Here is a 19,970-nt window from a genome sequence, read left to right as displayed (position 1 = left end):
TTAACAGGAATTCTAGTCTCATGAAAATACTTACATATTTTCAATTATTAACATATTAAGTGACAACCGCATTAAAGTAACCATCACCGTTCTAAACAGTGGTTTGTGTAAAAAGCTATGAAATCAATTTACAGGGCTATATAGGGGCTGAGAATGTAGCTCTGAGGGCTTGCCTCACATGCACAAAAAATTGTGGGGGTTGGGGATTTAGCTCAGTGGTAGAGCGCTTGCCTAGCAAGTGCAAGGCCCTGGGTTCGGTCCCCAGCTCCGAAAAAAAGAAAAAAGAAGAAAAAAAATTGTGACTTCTCTCCCCAGGACCACACGAGCCAAAAGTGATGATAAATGTCTGTAATCCCAGTTCTGTGGATGTGGAGGAGGGGGACCAGATCAGAGGTTCAAGGTTTCTTCAGCTATGTAGTGAGTCTGGGGCCAGCTTGGGCTATGGGGGAGAGAGAGGGAGGGGGAGGAGGATGGGGAGAGAGAGAGGGAGAAACAAAGAGAGACAGAGACAGAGAGCGACAGAGACAGAGACAGAGATACAGAGACACAGAGACAGAGAAAGTAAGCAAGAGAGGGAAAAAGAAAATACCACATCAACCAGTAGATGGCACTGTGGTGTCGTGTTTGAAGTGAAGCTGCAGGGTGATCATTTGTCTCCACTGCAATCTGGCACAATTAAGGCAAAAGTGACTTCATATTTCATTTAGAAAAAATGCAATTTAATAGACGAGCAGGTAGGTTTTAACTGAGTTCTGAGCAGGCCTTTCTCCCTTGCTTATAATCTGCATCCCATCCCATCCCATCTTTTTTTTTTCCCCCCCGGAGCTGGGGACCGAACCCAGGGCCTTGCGCTTCCTAGGCAAGCGCTCTACCACTGAGCTAAATCCCCAACCCCACCCCATCTCATCTTAACCTGTGGTTAAGAATGTCGTTTTCACCCTGTTCCGTGTATGAACCCAATTACTTGCCCACGAGTGTTTCAGTTTACAAACACCCAAGTGTTTTACTGTGATCATTCCTTCTGCTCAAAGTATAGCCATGAAAAGTCTGTGTGGTGTATGGTTATACACACATGCATATGTGTACACGCCCTCCCTAACCCCCACTACCGTTTCAGCCAGCTACATAGTATAATATGATGTTACAAAGTCTGACGTTCCAGGGCTAGGACGTGGCCCGAGTTGTAGTGTGCTAGCCCTGCATGCAAGAATCCCTGGATTCCATTCCCAGCACATACACACTTGTGTGTGATTGTTCACAATCCCAGCACTTGGGCAGTAGAGGCAGGAGGATGAGAGGGTCAAGGCACTTCTTGGCTACCTAGCTGGAATCCAGATTCTATTTCAAATAATAAAACAAACTAAACAAGTTTCCATGAAAGCACAGCCCTCCCACCCCCCGCCAAAAAAAAAAAACCCACACCAAACCAGGTCTCTTCTGCACGCCCTGCCTGTTGGTACTGCCTGTTGGCTTCGCTCTGAGCACTCTGCACAGGTAAGGTCTATAGTGATGTCTGGAGGACACTTCCTGGGCTCCTCCTCAGAGCTCTTTGCAGCTTCCTGTGTGGTACTCTTGGCTGTGGTAATGTATGCTGACCCGCGTTCCCTCCCTTTTCCAGAAGAACCAGCCCCCTAAACGTTCAGGTCCCTTGGAACGGGATGAGCTCGGACAGTTTTCTTTCAATCTAGAAACTGACTCTTTGGCTCTCTCCATCTTGGAGTATGCATGGCGGAGGGGTGTGACGGGGGAGGGGGGGTTCATTGTGGCAAATGACATAGGCCCCAGACCGGAGCACTCCGTACTTTACTCCCAGAAAAAGCTTTATGAAAGCAAACTCGGTTCTCTGCTCAGGATACGCTCAGGGATTTTCATGGCTCGGTAAGTCCCAGATCTTCAACACTGTCCCGTGTGATCTGTCCCTAGTTTGGGCATTCCTCGCACCTTGTGGTCGCCAGCCTCAGGAGGCTTTTCCTCCACATTGCTACACAGGCTTTTGTCAACTAGCCTGTAGACCAAGGGACACGCTCTCCTCTCTGCCTGACGTTCCCCTGTCCTCGCAGGTGACCTAGGGTCTTCCTTCTGTGACAGATCCTTGCCGCAGTTCACGTCTATTCCAGCACAACTTTTTCCTCAGCTCTGAATGCAGCTTTGCGCGTTGCCGTTTTCTGCAGCGTGATATGCCACACAGTGCAGACCGACTAGCTGCCTCTCTGTTGTCTTCTGGTTCCCAGCAACAGTCGGGTGGGATGGCCGGGGCTGGCATCCACTCCCTGAGAATTGTGGGAAACAAGTGTCTCAGGCATGCCAAAGGCAATAAGGTTCTCTTTGTTCTGAACCTTAGCACGTCACTGGGAATTCATTTTTTTAAATGTAAATAATGGTGAAAAATACTGTTCTGAGAGATATGTTTGAAATTAATCACGTGCAAGCGAATATTTTTAGAACACCAACTGTATTATAAGTAATAGCTTAACCTTTTTAAGATCTTTTTTAATAGAATGGGTACAAATTTTAAATATTGCTTTGTTTTGGATAGTACTGTGGATACCAGTCAGATAATGCGGTGGGACATGATCACTGTCGGCTTGACTGGATTTAGAATCATCATGGAAATAGACCACTGGGTATATTTATAAGGATGTGTAACCGAGGAAGAAAGAGCCATCTTTAATGTGGGCAGCCCCACAGGCTGGCATCCTAGACTTAGTCCCACTGAGCACCGTTGGTGCTCTCTCTGCTTCCTGACCAGATCCAGTGTGTTAAGCTGCTTCTCATGCCTTCCCCACAGGGAAGGACTGGAGCCCTCCGTCGGTGACTCGGAACAAATCGTTCCCTTTTTAAAGTTGCTTTTGTAAGGTATTTTGTTACAGCAACAATGAAAGTGATGCTCTCTCTGCTTCCGGACTTCAGATCCAATGCGTTCAGCTGCTCCTCCTGCCTTCTGCCAACCCTGGAGCCCTCTGTTGGTGACTCAGAACAAATTCTTCCTTCTTTTGTTTTTTTTGGTAAGGTATTTTGTTACAGCAACAATAAAAGTGACTAATAGATGGGGTTGGGGACTTAGCTCAGTGGTAGAGAGTTTGCCTAGCAAGCGCAAGGCCCTGGGTTCAGTCCTCAGCTCCAAAAAAAAAAAAAAAAAAAAAAAAAGTGACTAATAGAGACGAGTTCTTGTGTATCATGTCATTTGGTTATATGAGATATACGCATACACCCTAACCCATGTTTCTATAAGTATTCTCAAATTCAGTGAAAGGCATTAAGACACTTGTATTTTCCTTTCTTTCTTTCTTTCTTTCTTTCTTTCTTTCTTTTTTTAAAAAAAAAACTTACCATTTTCCCAGTAATTAAAATGGCAGCCCTAATCAATCCCGCAGACGGCAATTACTCCTAAAATATGCTTGAGTTCTGTGTCTAAATTTGAGCACGCCGGGAGACCAGCAATGGCCAACCACTTTTCAAGCTAAAACTGTCTAGGCCAGGCCTCTCTGAAAGTGCATTTTTCTAAATCAACATCCATGGATAACTTTTCTCACTGACTGAAAAGCGATCTGTCTGAATAATAGGTATGGAACCCCACCCTGCCACATGGCTTGCCGTTAGATTGTCTTCGAGACACACTGAGGTCTCTTCCTTTAGCTAATCTATGAGAGGAAGTGACTGAGCGAAAAGGGTCATCGTGTGTGTGTGTGCCTGTGTGTACATGTATGTGTGTGCCTGTGTGTGCATGTATGTGTGTGCATGCATGCATGTATGTGTACATGCGTATACTCATGCATGTGTGTGCTTGTATGTGTGTTTATGCATGTGTACATCTATGCATGTGTGCATGTGTGTTCATGCATGTGTGTGCATTGTGTACATGTTTGTGTGCATGTATGTGTACGTATGTGTGTGTATGTATTTATAACATAGATTTTATGTATGTGTGTATATATGCAGTATGTATATGTCTATAGAAATATATATATGAGTTTATGATGTATATATGTGTATGGTATATATATATATGTATGTAGAAATATATGTGTATGATGTATATATGTATATAGCATGTATATATATATGTAGATACATATGCATAGATGTGTGCGATATCTATCTGTATGTATAAAGTTTATATATGTATGTAGATATATGTATTCTGTGTATGATGTATGTATGTATATGGTATATGCATGTATATAGACATGTATATATGTGTGTATGATGTGTATATATGGTATGGGTGTGTGTATGTATATATATATGTCTTATATGTCTGTATGATGTATGGTACGTGTGTATGATGTGTATATGGTATGTATATGTATAGAGATATGTATGTATAGTGTGTGTATGATGTCTGTATGTATGTGTGTAGTTAGATATGTATGTAGAAATATGTATTCTTGTGTATGATACATATATGTATATGTATGTACATGCATATAGACATATGTATATATGTGTGTGTATGATGTATATATATGTCTGTATGATGTACTATGTGTTGTATGGTGTATATATGTAGATGTATATGTATGATGTATGTATATATGTATGCATGTGTATGGTATGTATATGTGTATGTGTTTATGTATGTACGTATATATGTATGTATGTATGTGTGTGTGTGTGTGTTTCAAGTGAAAGCATGTGCATGTGTGTGTATGTCAGAGGGCAATCTTGGCTGTGGTCCTCACCATATACCTTGTTTGAGACCAGGTCTCTTAATTGTTCACTGCTGTGCATGCCAGGATAGCTGGTCCATGAGCTCCCAGGAATCCTCCTGTCTCTGCTTACATCTCACAGTAGGCTCTTTGGGATTATAAAGTATGCAAGCACACTTGACTTTATGTGAGCCCTGAGATTTGAACTCAAGACCCCACACTTGCACTGCAAATAAATTGCTCCCCCACCCCACACTGAGCCATCTCCACAGTCTTCTTTCGAGTTCTACGGGGTTGTGTGGCCATGTCCTTGTATACTGTGTTACTGAGTGAGTACATACTGTGGGTTACATTTTATCTGTTGATGATCTAGCTCCTTAAGAAGATGTATATTTTGCCCAGGATAACAGTTTCTGGGAGCTGCCTCTGTCTCCTGCCTTCTCTCAGTGTCTGCATATTCTGTCTGCTTCCGTCCCTGTCTCCTCCCATTCCTGCCTACCCCTCCCTCCCCTCAATCTACACTCACTGCCTGTGCCTTTACATTCTGGTGGATTGTCACGGACACCTGTAGTTGGTTGTTCTTGTATTGTTTTGTTCGTATTTATTTTTGCTTTCTTTTGGTGCTAAGGATCAATCCTAGTGCTTTGTGCATGCTAAACATGTGGTCTACCACAGGGCTAGCCCCCAGCCCTGGGCCTTGTATTTTTATCCAACCTGACACAGGGGTCTCTTTTATCTACAGATGACCTTGAATCTTGATCTTCCTACTTCCGCCTCCCAAATGATAGCAATATAAGCATGTGCACCCACACCTGGCCACCTCACAGATTTTTTTTTTTAGAATCTATTTTATGTCTTTCTTTTAGAATAACTATTTTTATATTTTATATAATCTCATTTATTAGCTCATAACCATAAACCTACACATTTAATGCCGTATCTTTAGACAACATATTGCCATTATTAGAATCTTATCCTTTTGTTTGTTGATTCAGCTTTTTACTTAAGTATGTGCCATGAGCTGCATACATCATACCTTTATGTTACAAGGTGAGATGTATACAGAATATTGGACATTTTTCACATGTTTTCCAGCGATACCATATATCTTCCACACACTCACCATTCATGTATTTTTACCATTCCTCCAGGTTTCCATTGTTCGGTAGAAGTCTGTTGGCATTGAATTTTGTTTTTGTTTCATAATCTAAAGCAATTTATCTTTATTTTTGCTGAACACAAAGATCTATTTGCAGATGTTGAAATCCAGAACTCACGCTCCAGGTTACTCAGTTTACAAGGAAAGTCTACGGTCATTCCTATTTGTTTGTGACGGTCCTCAACTTCGTGAACTTCCGGCTGCTATAGCATTCTCTCATTATTACATTATTATTAAACATGCTTTCCCCACCCCCTCCATCATAGTAGACCTCTCTCTGCACCTCGCCCAGGCTGGCCCCCACACCGGAGATTCCACTTCCTGCTAGGGTTACAGCTGTATGACCCCAGCCAAAAACATCTGGCACAAAGTCCATCTTGTATTAGTACATCAGATACCACAGGAGCTTGTGGGAGGAGGTGTGTGCTTACATCCCATGCTAGATGGTTATACATTTGTCCCATGCTAACGTCCGGAAATTAAGCCAAATGCGTGAGATCTGAGGACTCTGCCTCATTGACTCCATTTTATCAAACATGTATGTTTCACTGAGAATTACACCCTTGTTATTCCCTTGTGTTATCAGATCTAACAGGTTATTACTCTCCATGCCAAGAAGGGACCAAATTCCTTTAACTCTTTCTCATTTTAACAATTTGGTACCCGGGATGGAGAGGTGGCTCAGTGGGTAATAGCCCCGGCTGCTCTTCCAGAGGTCCCAAGTTCAATTCCCAGCACCCCCATGGCAGCTCACAACTGTCTATAACTATGGTCCTATGGGATTCAGTGCCTTCTTCTGGTGTGTAGATGTTCATACAGACAAAACATTCACATACATGAAATAAATAAATTCTAAGAAAAAAGACAAATTTTATACTTATTTTCAGTTTTCCATTATTTCAAAGACTTTAAAAATTCTTGACATGAATCTCTGCTTTATGTCCTTCCAGTATATATGTTGAAGTGAGGTTGTTATTATCATTGTTGTGATTTTGTTTGTTTGATTTTTTTTTGTAAGTTAAAGTTTCTCTGTGTAGCCCTGGCTGTCCTGGGCTTGCTTTGTAGACCAGGCTAGCCTCAAACTTAACAAAGATCCACCTGCTTCTGCCTCCTGAGTGCTGGGATAAAAGGTGCGGGCCACCATGCCTGGTGATGTAAAATTATTAAGTAGGGAGAGTTTAGTTCCCGTGTAGTCCTTCATGGGCACATCATGCCAACTTCCCCCGGTATACCTTGAAGAGAGCGCTATTTGTTGTATTCTTGGGTGAGCAACTGCTGACAGCATTCTCTCTGTGAGGTCCATTGCCAGACAGAAATCAGAACAGCTTTTCCTCCTAATGTCTCATAGGGGAGTGGCCGAGAGATAGAACCCCATTCCCAGAGGTGACACCTTTGGGAAGCTGAGTAGTCTTGAGAAGGAGGCGATGAACCCTATCTTAGGAGAAGCCCACAGTGGTCCCCTTTCACTGAGCATTTCGAGATTTGGTTTATGATAAGGTTAGAGAGAGAATGTAACCACGTTCGACCTGGCCGAGAGCTCCCTGCCTGAGGTAGCTGAGTCAGGACTGCACAGTCCCTTTGTTGCTCAGACAGGGTCCTTTGTAGCCACAGATGACCTTGAACTCCTGATCTTCCTGCCTCTGCCTCCCAAATGATAACAGTATAAGCATGCGCACCCATACCTGGCCACCTCACACATTGTTGAGTATTTATTTTCTGTCTTTCTTTTGGAATAAACTGTTTTTTAGATTTTATGAATCTCATTTCTTATATAATATATAACGTATCATTTATTATAATCATCAATGTATCATATTAACATCTTAGAAATAAATAAAATAAATGTTAGTATATTATAACTATCCAGATTGTATATTGTATGTATTACATTTTACATAATCTCACTTATTAGCTCATAACTAAATTTGCACATTTAATGTGATATCTTTGGCCAATGGATTGCCGTTATTAGAACCTTACCCTTTTGTTTGTTCACTCAGCTTTTTACTTACATATGCGCCATAAGCACTTTTTTTTTTTTTTTTTTTTTGGAGCTGAGGACCGAACCCAGGCCCTTGAGCTTGCTAGGCAAGTGCTCTACCACTGAGCTAAATCCCCAACCCCCGCCATAAGCACTTTTATGTCACACTTTTATGTTACAAAGGTACATACTGGCTCACGTATGAGTGGGCCAGCTGGTGCTAACAAGGGTGTTTGGAATGAGAAGGCTGGGTTTGGAAGCCGACAGTGAAGAACCTTGTGTACATCCTGTCTCCTAGGTGCTGTGGGGAGGAGGAATCCTTCTCCATCATAATTGATCTCTTCCCCTGGCCCTGTTTTTATGATTCTTTACAAACGTTTCCAAATTCTTTCCTCTCTCATGGGCTTCATTTCATCTGAGAGCTCACGGTCAGTAGTAAAAGATTATGACAGCCCTGTTTAGTTGACTTTGTTAAGACGCTAAGTTGAGGTCTTGTGTACATTATGCATTCCGTAGGGTTGACCCTCTCTTGTCTTCCCAGCAGCAGGCAGTGCATCTCTGTACCGAGGCAAGGCCTCTCTTATTGTGTTCGATGCTGCGCTGTGAACTTCCGGTCAGCTGACCCATGAGCTTCTGGGGGACTCTGCTGTCTTTGCCTCCCATCTCACTGTAGGATGCTAAGACTTGCACTGCTACATCCTACGTTCTAACATGGGCTCTGGGGGGACAAATTCAGGATATCCGGCTTATGTGGCCAAGCCATTTTCCCATCTGAGCTGCATCTCTGATCCTTGTATAACAATTTTAAATAGTGTGTAAGAGTTGTGCGTAATGGCAGTTTCCTGGTGATGTCACGTATAGGTAAGGGCAGTGTGACTGTGTTTACCCCTTCATCTCCAAACGTCCATTAATTATTAAAAGCCGTGTTCTGCTATTTGAGGTAACAACCCCATTCTCCAGCTCTGTAAAATCTTTAATAAGCGCCGTTAGTTGTTTAACTAAGTCTCTTTTTCCCGTGGTTCATCATCTCAAGGTTTCAGCGGAGAATATTAGGTTATTTAGCATAGCATCTATCTCTTACGCAGAGCAGATATTTAAACTCGAGATATTTCATTATGCATTCCGTTAAAGTGCTTAAGTGACTGTCAGAGGCATCCTTCAAATGCTGCCCCTGGCTCTCCCAGGCCTCTCTAGTTCCTACTGCCGTCATTCCATGGTGTTGAGTAGCCCTAAGATGGGAGACGAGAGAAAAAGGCATCCAAGGCTCTGTACTATATTTTTGTTAAAAACATTATTAATATGATACTTTACAAGATTTTCAGTGCGATACGTTGAGTTTAAAACCTATTAATTTCTCTAATGACTAAGAACATTCTGGGCTCTGAGTAACGTGCTGTGCTTGTGCGCTTGGCAGATGCCTGCTTGCTGTTTGGAGACAGCTGGTGTAGAGGGCACATGTGAGGTGTTCTGGGAATGACTTGCAACTATTGGTCTGACGTCACTTGTGAACTGAGAGGATACGAATCACTGTGACCAGTCCTTATAAGGCGTGCTTCCAGGCTCTTCTGCCCAGTTCTACTAATTCCTCATGGGCTCGTTTGCCATATTCATTTTTTTTTTGATCGAACTGTATGACTTGTGCCGTGGCTGCCAGCCCATTGACTTTACTCACATTGCAATCAAGTCAGGAGCTGCACGGTCTGTGGAAGAGCTCAGAGAGGCCATCTCCTTCAGACAGATGAGCAGAATGTTAAGGGGACCACTTGTCAATGATGAGGATTGCAGGTACACAGTAGGATCCATGACTGGAAGGGTGGGGTGTGCCTAAGGCTGGGGCGTCTGTGTGGCTGAGCGCTTCAGAGTCAGATGTTTCTGATATTCAGCAACCAGACTTATTTTTGAGACAGGGTCTCGATTTGCAGTGCAGTGTGGCCCAGAACTCACAGCATAGAATAGGCTAGTCACAGTCACAGAGATCCGCCTGCCTCTGCCTCGCAAACGCTTAAGGTCCGTTCCACTGAATTTGTTATTAGTTAATTTTCTGCTCTGGTGTAAAAATTGGGCTTGTGAGATAATTTGGATTCTTGACGATCTTTTTGATAAAAGTGCACTTTTAAAAATTTCTTGAATGTCACACACACACACACACACACACACACACACACACACACACACATTAATCAGAAGTATTTTGATCTTACCCAGCCCAAGTACCTTCCTCGAACTCCCCCAACCCAGGTCCGGTCATCTCAGTTCCCTCCTGACTTGATGCCCTTTTGAAAATTGTTATTGTTATTAATACACCCTCCCCCCACTGGAATCCATGTGTGAATGGGTGTGGGGCCATCCACTGGGATGTGGCGGCCTACTAGAGACTACATTCCCCAAAGAAAGGCCACCCTCCCTCCGTCAGGAGCCATTGACCTTTGGTAGAGCCTCAGCTAAGAGTGTTGTCTTGGAAGCCCCTCCCCCACCCATGCTGGAACGTTGAGTGGCTTGGCGCTGTGCACTGCTGTGTGCGTCAGGAACTCAGTGCAGACTCTATTAGGGTGGGACACGTGGCTCTTATCAATGATCCAAACACTCATGCTTTGCTTAAGTTCTATGTCTTTGCTCTTGTGTTGGTGCTTTGCTCTCCCGCATCCCTGATTGCCTCCTGCTACCCCAAAAACCTCATCACCACCATTCCTGTCCCTCATAGTAGCAGATGACAGTATGAGCTCTCATTGTGTCAAAAACTTAAGAGATAACTGCTTTCTCCTCCCTGCCTTCTCTGCCTACACACCCCAGCAAACCTGTTTTCTCTGCTGCCAAAATCTGTCACATCACCCCTCCCCCATCTCCTCCCAGTCCCGCCCTCACAGATCCCTTCCCCCAATACCCTTTTTCCTTCTCATCAAGAAATTCGGGAAGCCCTCCTTGGGTACCAAGCTTCCTGGGATGCTCAGTTCTAGCAGGACGAAGTGCATCCTCTCCCACTGAGACCAACCAGTCAGTACAGCTAGGGCAGGCAACAGAGTCAGACACAGCGCCCGCCCCAATTGTTAGGAGACCCACACGAAGACCAAGCTGCACATCTGCTACATATATGTAGGGAACCTGGGTCCATCCCCTGCATGCTCTTTGTTGGTGGTTCGGTCTCTGTGAGCCTCCATGTGCCCAGGTTAGTTGACTCTGTAGGTCTTTTTGTGGTGTTCTTGACCCCTCTGGCTATCTCAACCCTATCCCCCCTCTTCTACAAGTCTCTCACAGCAGGACGGCTGTCTCTCATCTGGATGACCTCATCTTACTTTGACTTCTGCACCCGGTCCCTCTGATCTCTAGGCAGGCTTTTATCTACGAAGACACACCGAACTATTTCCTACTTCAGGGTCTTATGACAACCACCCCTTCTCCTGGTCACCCATCTCTTCCCTTTGTGGCTTTGTCTTATTCTAAATGCCCCCTGTCATACATCATACCCCATCCCTTCATTTCTTTTGGAGTTCTGACCTGCCCACTCACCCACCCGGCCTGGGCTAGCCCCACAAGTCTGTGTTCATAGTATCACAAGGTGCATCGTCCCCTGTGGTTCTGAGCCCCCTTTGTGTCCTGATGTCGTCGTCTAGTGCTTCCTTCCAGACATAAACGCTGTATGGATGCGAGAGACGGGCGGAATAACAGTGCTACAAACGCAGGGACCTTCTCGCCGATCCTAGCCACCTTATTAGCGCACCAACAACTGGCAGCAGGTTTTGTGCTCGGTGCACAGCTGTGCAGTTAACAGTTTGCTGTGTGCATGGACTTCACAAGTCACTGCAGCGTTTAAAAAATGTAAACTTGGGGCGGGGCCACGCGCTGAGTGCTCGTCACTCCATCGGCCTCTGAGAAGGTCTGAGACTGGGGCCTCCCGAGGCCCTAACCGGGCTCTCCCCGAGAGGGGAGGTGAGTTCCCAGAGAGCAGGGCTCCACGCGTGGGCAAAAAAAGAGAAAAAAATGTAAACCTGAAGAGGAGCTTCATAGCTTCATAGCTTCAGCTATGACAGCGTGTTTCATTTCTTCCCAGCGTGCTCCTGGGTTATACAGTACTTCTTGTAGCACGCTGGAAACCAGGAGGAGGCGGGTGTCACGTCCTTTGACAGATTAAGAAACTGACACTCAGATGAAATACCTTGTGCAGATTCATAGTCAAGTGGGTGTCATGCAAGGAACCACGGAGGCCTTTTTCTCCTGAAATATATCGGTTCTGCAAAGTAGACCTGGGCTTTTTTTTTTTTTCTGGGCTACATTGTTGTACCATCGAAGAGAATAGGAACTAGAGGAACAATAAATGAAATCAAAATCAGATGAATAGCCATGTTAAAGAGATGTAAACACGAGTGATTTATCTTTCTGTGTCCAGGGTTCATATATTTTTGGTACATAATTCACTGACTGGGAGCTAGGGAAGTATATGTCGATTTTCACATAAATTGTTTTAAAGACTTGAATCGCATATTTTATATTTATTAGTGTATCATAGATAATTTAACGACTGTAGTGGTTTCTTTTTAAAAATTGGGAAAATATCTCTAATATATCCCAAGTGTTTTCTAGCCAATCTGCTTCTGAATACAAATTTTATTTGTCAAACATATAAAGGTATCTATAATATTGGTAATAAATATTACATGAGCTTCTCGGTCTCCAGATATCACCTCTTTGACTCTCTGTTGCTATGGAGTTTCATTTGTATTCCAGGGAGCTTGGGTTGCCATAGAGATCGTGTGGTTGTAGAGCAGTTGCCATGACAACAATCCACCATTATGTATCTTGCAGCATCTTGGCTAGCTGGAGGTGACAGAGTGCGCAAATGGTATTTATTCAGGCACCCAATAACGAAAATTAAAACAAACACCAGCCCAATTACTGCCATCAGATATTTAAAATACGACGCTCACTACCCTTTATTCAAATAAATTAAGCAGCACCAGAAGGACATTCTCTTAACAGCCATGTTTTAGCAGCCATTGAACTGGATCTCTAGAGATACTCAAATCTTTAATTGCCATAATTGCTTCACATGCATATAAACAGCTCTATGTGAGACAAGGGACTTCTTTTCTTTTTGTTTCAACCTTCTCCTTCATGACCTTGAAAGACAGAGCTCAGGTACAAGGGAGGAGACAAAGAGAAGGAAGACGGCTGTTTTTGTCTTTGAAGTAGAACTCAGAAATAAAGAAGGGAAGGGAAGTCACCAGGTGACTCATTGTTCAATGTAGATTTTCAAAAGGAGGGGGAAAAGAAAGCAAGGGAGCTATTTTTACGAAGAGAGCAAGCCCTGAGGTTGACGAGAAATCCTAACCTGCTATTGAAAACGTTTCTGATGCATTAAATGCTGTTGGGTTCATTTTGGATTCTTGCCCTGTTAGACGGGTCGGGCAGGTTAGCCAGCTGTCTACTAACAACCATCCTTATTTGTAACAATAGCAAAGTGACACCCATTGTTTACCTCAGGAGTTAGTAAAGAGAGCATTGTTTTCACAATTCATGGCATCAGATCTCCTGAGAGGGAAGATTTTGAAGGAAGATGTGTGCACGTTTTAAGGCTTCTGTGTCAGGTTCTGTGATATGTTAAATTTTTTGCTCCTAACACTGAGCCCTCCTTCCTCTGAAGTTGTGAGGCAAGCTGACTTGGAGACGGCCTTTTCTCTTTCTAGGCTATGTAAAGAGGCCAGGACTCTAAAGCTATTTTACTTGGATGTTTTGTGTTTTCTCCTGGGCCACATTAAAAAAAAAAGGTTCCCTTTGGCAGCAGAGCAGCACTGAGTACAGACTCATGGGGTCACGGCTGGGTACTTCAGAGACTGGGGAGCAGCTGCATTGCTCTTGGATAACCCCGAGGGACCTGAGAGAAAAATGTAAAAGCCAATAGTACATCAGCAAATGTGGCTTGCACGGGAAGCAGAGTGTTTAGAACAACAGGAGTGTTTTAAAAGCTGATTTCTGGTAAATGGAGAGGTGGCTCAGTGGTTAAGAGCTCTGGCTGTTTTCCAGGAAGGCCCAGGACAGGTTCCCAGAGCCCACATGGTACCTCACAACTATCTGTAATAGTTCCAGGGGATCTGGTAGCTTCTTCTGGTTTCTTTGGGCACTGTATAGATATGGTGCACAGTTATTCATGCATGCGAACACCTACACACATAAAAGAAAATAAAAAAATAATCAAGCTGACTTTTTAATCCTCAGTGCTATGGTATCAAGTCAGTTGGCCTTTGCAAGGTGGAGAATCAAGTAAAATCAACAGTAAATTAACCTTAATTGCCGTACGTTGGGTTTCTTAAATAATGTTCAACTTTCCATGGTATTGACATATGGTCCCTCTGGTTTCATGCATAAAAAATTAGCAAGATAGTTGACAGTATCAAGCTATGATAGATTATTGGATTTAGCATCAAACTCTTGGGCATTTAGTGCCCCCAAGGGTCTATTGTCTTTGAGCCAAGGATGAGGTAGTGTTTCAGCGTGAGGTCAAGCAGGTGTGAGTTCATATTGGCTGCACTGCCTTGTAAAACTTAGCTAATCTCTCAGGGTCTCCATTTCCTTATTGTACAATAGTAACAGTTACTCTGCCCCCATGTACAGTAGTAACAGCTACTCTGTCAATGTACAGTAGTAACAGTTACTCTGCCCCCATGTACAGTAGTAACAGTTACTCTGCCCCAGGTACAGTAGTAACAGTTACTCTGCCCATGTACAGTAGCAACAGTTACTCTGCCCCATGTACAGTAGCAACAGTTACTCTGCCCCAGGTACAGAAGTAACAGTTACTCTGTCCATGTACAGTAGTAACAGTTACTCTGCCCCATGTGCAGTAGTAACAGTTACTCTGCCCCATGTGCAGTAGTAAGTTACTCTGCCCCCATGTACAGTAGTAACAGTTACTCTGCCCATGTACAAGTAGTAACAATTACTCTGCCCCTTGTACAGTAGTAACAGTTACTCTGCCCATGTATAGTAGCAACAGTTACTCTGTCCCCATGTACAGTAGTAACAGTTACTCTGCCCCATGTGCAGTAGTAAGTTACTCTGCCCCCATGTACAGTAGTAACAATTACTCTGCCCCTTGTACAGTAGTAACAGTTACTCTGCCCATGTATAGTAGCAACAGTTACTCTGTCCCCATGTACAGTAGTAACAGTTACTCTGTCCATGTACAGTAGTAACAGTTACTCTGCCCCCATGCACAGTAGTAACAGTTACTCTGCCCCCATGCACAGTAGTAACAGTTACTCTGCCCCCATGTACAGTAGTAACAGTTACTCTGCCCCAGGTACAGTAGTAACAGTTACTCTGCCCATGTACAGTAGCAACAGTTACTCTGCCCCAGGTACAGAAGTAACAGTTACTCTGTCCATGTACAGTAGTAACAGTTACTCTGCCCCATGTACAGTAGTAACAGTTACTCTGCCCCCATATACAGTAGTAACAGTTACTGTGTTCCATGGGGTTCTAAGGATTGCAGTGCACTCTTTGGAACTAGTCTGATACACAGAATGTACCACTTTCATTAGAGAGGAAAGAAACAGAGTTCCAGGTCAGAGGCATCCAGTGAGTATGACTAGTTACAGGGCAAATTCTTGTCCAAAGTGAAGACTGATCATCTCAAAGTTGTCAGATAATTGATGCCCAAAGCAATGAACCCATTTAATATTCTTTTGGTCAGATTTAAAGTTACACACAAGACATTGATTAACATACTGGTCTTTTGCCCTGTATCCCAGAGTTCCCTTTACTCCTGAGCCTCCCCAATATTGGCTTAATCTTTCCATCAGTTCTAGTGGGCAGTTTCTGGCATTGGACTACAGATGAATTTTATGAATCACAAAAAGTAATGAGATCAAACGGGATGTACTTTGATGATTCTTGACCCTAATTACCTGATATATGGCCTTGATATAGTCAATGTTTAATAGAACGGTTAAATAGACAATGGCTTGTGTGTAGGAGCTATGATTTCACATGTAATTTGTCTGTCATGTCCTTCAGTGGTCATATGTGTGGCATGCCGAGTGACATGTTGGATACCTCTGCAGGTCCAAGATTGAGTAAGGATCAAGCTCTTTTGGTTCTTGCCTGTCATGGTCTGATGCTATAGGATGACTCTTTCCCTGTTTTCTCAGTACCTCTGCTTCCAAACATTTCTCTCTAATAGCGAGTCGTCTTTCCTCAAATATGGCTCATGCAAGGCCTCTGTTCTTTACATACCTGTCCTTTGTAGAAGTGTGTGTATGTGTCTGTATGTCTGTAGGTGTAGTTGTATGTAAGTTTGTGTCTATAGGTGTGTGTGTGTGTGTCTATAGCTGTGTGTGTGTGTAGGTATAGGTGTGTCTGTATGTCCATAGGTGTAGTTATATGTATGTCTGTGTCTGTAGGTGTGTGTGTAGGTGTATGTATGTCTGTGTGTGTGTGTGTAGGTATATGCATGTCTGTGTCTATAGGTATGAGTGGGTGGGTGTATGTATGTTTCTGTCTGTAGTTATGTGTGTTTGTAGGTGTCTGTCTGTACACATGCATGTGTGTGTGTACAGTGTGTGTAGATACATGTACATACATATGCACATGAGAGTGCACATGTGTGTGAATGTGTGTGTACATATGTGTGTGATTGTGTGTGTGTGTGTGTGTGTGTGTGTGTGTGTGTGTGTTTGTGGAGCCCAGAAGTTGATGTGGGTTGCCTTTCTTATTCTCTACCTTGTGTTCTGAGCCAGAGTCCTTCACAGCACTTGAAGGTTACCAGTCAGCTAGACTGGCTTTGCATTGAGCCCTAGGGGTCCTCCTGCCTCTGTTTTCAGCCCTGGGATTACAGACACGCACCCACAGCTGGCTTTCTAGGCTGTGTGCTGAGGATCTGGCTCAGGCTCAGGCTCACACCCTCGAGCAGTTGACTGAGCCATTGCACAGGGCCTTTCGTAGGGTTTTGAAGTTTCCCCCACCCATGACCATGATTCTGCTGTCCCTCTATGTGGCTATAGTGAAAAGGGTTTGGCTTGTCTGGAGCCTCATCTCATTATCCTGTGGATTCTGTCAGGGCAGCTCATGTCTCCCAGGGGCAAGGTACAATGCCTTGGAAAAATCACAAATTCAATGTAATTAGGGCTGGAGAGATGGCTCAGCAGTTAAGAGCACTGACTGCTCTTCCAGAGGTTCCGAGTTCAATTCCCAGCAACCACATGGTGGCTCAATGTAATTAACACTAGATTCCTTTATTCCTTGAATGCTGGAGCTTTTAACCAATTGGCTGTGAATAGAAATCCCAGGCTCCCCTTGGGTGGCCACGTGCAGGTAGCTGTAATTTAAACTGTGCAGACTCCGGTAATTTAGGACTAGACGTGAGCTTTGCCGCTGATAGCAAATATAAGAAAAGAAAATCACTAGGCTGTATGGTGACGTCTTCACCAGTGGGAATTGCGCATCTTTTCATATTCTATTGCAGTTGTTTGAAGAACCTTGAAATAGCATCTATTCCCACACTATCTGAACACTGTTATCGGATTTATCATTACGCCCCATAGTGTAATGCATTAGATGGGAGTGCATGCTAGCACAAATATGGTTTTGAAAACATTCGGGCAAGGATGTTTCCTTTACAACCTCCCTTCTTTCCTTCTTTCTCTTTTCTTCTTCCATTTAAATCCAATTTCGAAGGCCAACGAAGTGATTGCATGGGAAAGGGCCCATGCCTGCTAGTTTACTCAACTTGACACAAGCTCCAGTCCTTTGAGAGGAGGGAGCCTCAATTGAGAAAATGCTTCCATAAAGGTAGGCCTGTAGGGCATCTGCTTAATTAATAATTGATGTGGAAGGGCCCAACCCATTGTCATTGTGGGTGGTGCCATCCCTGGACTGGTGCTCCTGGGTTCCATAAGAAAGCAGGCTGAGCAAGCCAGGAGGAGCAAGGAAGTAAGCAGCACCCCTCCATGGCCTCTGCATCAGCTCCTGCCTCCAGGATCCTGTCCCGCTCGAGTTCCTGCACTGACTTCCTTTGAACAGTGATGCAGAAGAGTAAGACAAATAAACCCTTTTCTCCCCGACTTGCTTTTCGTCCTGGGTTTCATCACAGCCAACTGGAACCCTGAATAAGACTTGCCACCAAGCCCGAAGACCTGAGTTCAATTTCTGGAACTTTCCATGGTGGAAGGAAAACATTGATTCATGCAAGCTGTCATTTGACCTCCCTGCACGTAAACGCACACGTCATTAAAAATCAGAATAAATCTGTTTCTGAATGTTTAGGGCTGCTATAAGATTTAGATGTTTCACAGGCATTTTTATTTTTTCAGCATTTTAAAAAATATGTCTATTGAGCTGAAGATGCAGCTCAGGTCCATATGCTTGGTCAGAAAGCTCTTCACTGACCTAGTCGGTGTCTAGTTCTGGGTTTTAGCCTCTATCCAAAGAGCCAAAGAAAGGAAAGAAGAGGAGGAAGAGAAAGAGGGGTTGTGCACACACGCTCTAGGTATTATATTAGCTAATCTTCAGAATTACCTAATTCTGGCTTTTGTTAGTTAGTTAGTTTTGTTTTGTTTTTTTTATGTGCAGTGGTGTTTTGGCCGTATGTATGTCTGTGTGAGGGAACTAGATGTAACTAGAGTTACAGACTGTTGCGAGCCACAATGTAGGTCCTGGGAATTGAACTCGAGTCCTCTTGAAGAGTAGCCAGTCCTCTTAATCTCTGAGCAATCTCTCCAGTCCCTGATTCTTCAGTTTTTATTATTTTATTTCATTTAGTTTTTTTTCGAGCAGGCTCTCATGTGGATCGTGGCTTTGAACTTGTCACGTCACTGAGGATGACCTTGAATTCCTGGTCCTCTGGACTTTATCCCCGGAGTGCTGGCGTGATGGGTGTGGGCTGCTCCGTCTGGCTCCTGTCTGCTTTTAGTATGTGTGATTGTGTGTGTTCATGCATGTTTTTGTGTGTTACCTTCCATTATAATGTCACATATAAATAACACAAGAGTAAGAACAAACTGTAAAAAAAAAAAAAGGAGACAGAACGTGGCGGGAGGGGCATGAACACAGGACATACAATCAGAAGCCTTATTGAGAATATCTCCCTGAGCATCTCCCTGCATATAAATTAGGTGCCTTGATAAATAAACTCATTATGACAATCTATAATCAAAGAAACAAAGCCCTTTGGGTCACGGTGGACTTTAGGTAGTTCTTACTCCTGATCATTATCTAAGATGAACACAAACTTTCTAAATAGAGAAATTAACCAGAGAAATCGATACATTTGAACTTGTTTCCCTGCACCGTGGGCATCTGTTAGGATGTAACAAACTTCTTGTTAATGGCTGGGGTAAAATCTCCCCCATAGGCTTATGTGTTTGAACAGTTGGTCCCCAGCTGGTGGCAATGTTTTGGGAGGTGGTGGAATTGTCCTGGGTGAAGGAGTGGATTTTGTGGGGGTGCAGGGCTCCTTGAGGTTTTGTTTTCTGTTCTGTCCTCTCTTTCAGACTCAGAAATGAGTAAGCAGCTTCATTTGCCTGTGGCCACTCTGTACCACAAGGGACCATACTCTGTCGATCTCAGTTATAATAAGCCTTTCCTTAAGTTGCTCTGTGTCACGGATTTGGTCACTGGGTTTTGAAACAAAATAATGTCATAAACAAGTTCAACATTAAAGTGCCTCAAGTCACCGGCCTCAGGACCTTTAGCCTGGCCCTTTAACTGCAATTACGCCCTGCCCCCCCCCATGCAAAGCGCACATGTTGGAGCATTGTCATGTGTTGTTCATTTAGGGAGGTACATTTGCTTAACACAAATTAATAGGTTCCTGTGTGTGTGCTTTTGTGTCTCTGCGTGTTCCTCATTGAAATCTGCCTCACGCTAAAGTTATTTGGGGCCTGTTGTAGGGGCCTATGCCATAAGGATGGTGTTTTGTTATCCCTCACACCCCAGCACAGATCACGATCAGCCAAGAATGAATACTTTCACAGTATGTGCAGATTTAGTACTACAGTCTGCGGAAAGACCTAAGAGGCCTCCACGGCACAAGTGTAGAGAGGCCTTAGAATAGAGGTTGGCTACTCGGTGCTTGGGCACGCTCTTTCGAGAATTTAAATGGATTTCAAAACACTGAATTCCTATAATCAGGTAAACACCTGTATTATGTTCTCTCTGCAGGAAGATTAATGACTTCTTGAATTATAATGGC

The 19,970-nt window shown here is 43.7% G+C and overlaps 1 protein-coding gene and 1 pseudogene across 2 annotated transcripts in view; both read left to right on the top strand.

Annotated features, from left to right (window-relative positions):
* Positions 1-19,970, top strand: part of Ank3 (ankyrin 3) — a 624,211-nt gene that overhangs the window by 55,451 nt on the left and 548,790 nt on the right. The window lies entirely within an intron of this gene.
* Positions 11,597-11,864, top strand: LOC147998598 (Nuclear RNase P; annotated as a pseudogene).

Source organism: Rattus norvegicus, chromosome 20, assembly GCF_021556685.1.
Source record: "Rattus norvegicus strain SHRSP/BbbUtx chromosome 20, alternate assembly SHRSP_T2T, whole genome shotgun sequence".
Classification (NCBI taxonomy): domain Eukaryota; kingdom Metazoa; phylum Chordata; class Mammalia; order Rodentia; family Muridae; genus Rattus; species Rattus norvegicus.
This window is presented reverse-complemented; position numbering and strand designations above follow the sequence as displayed.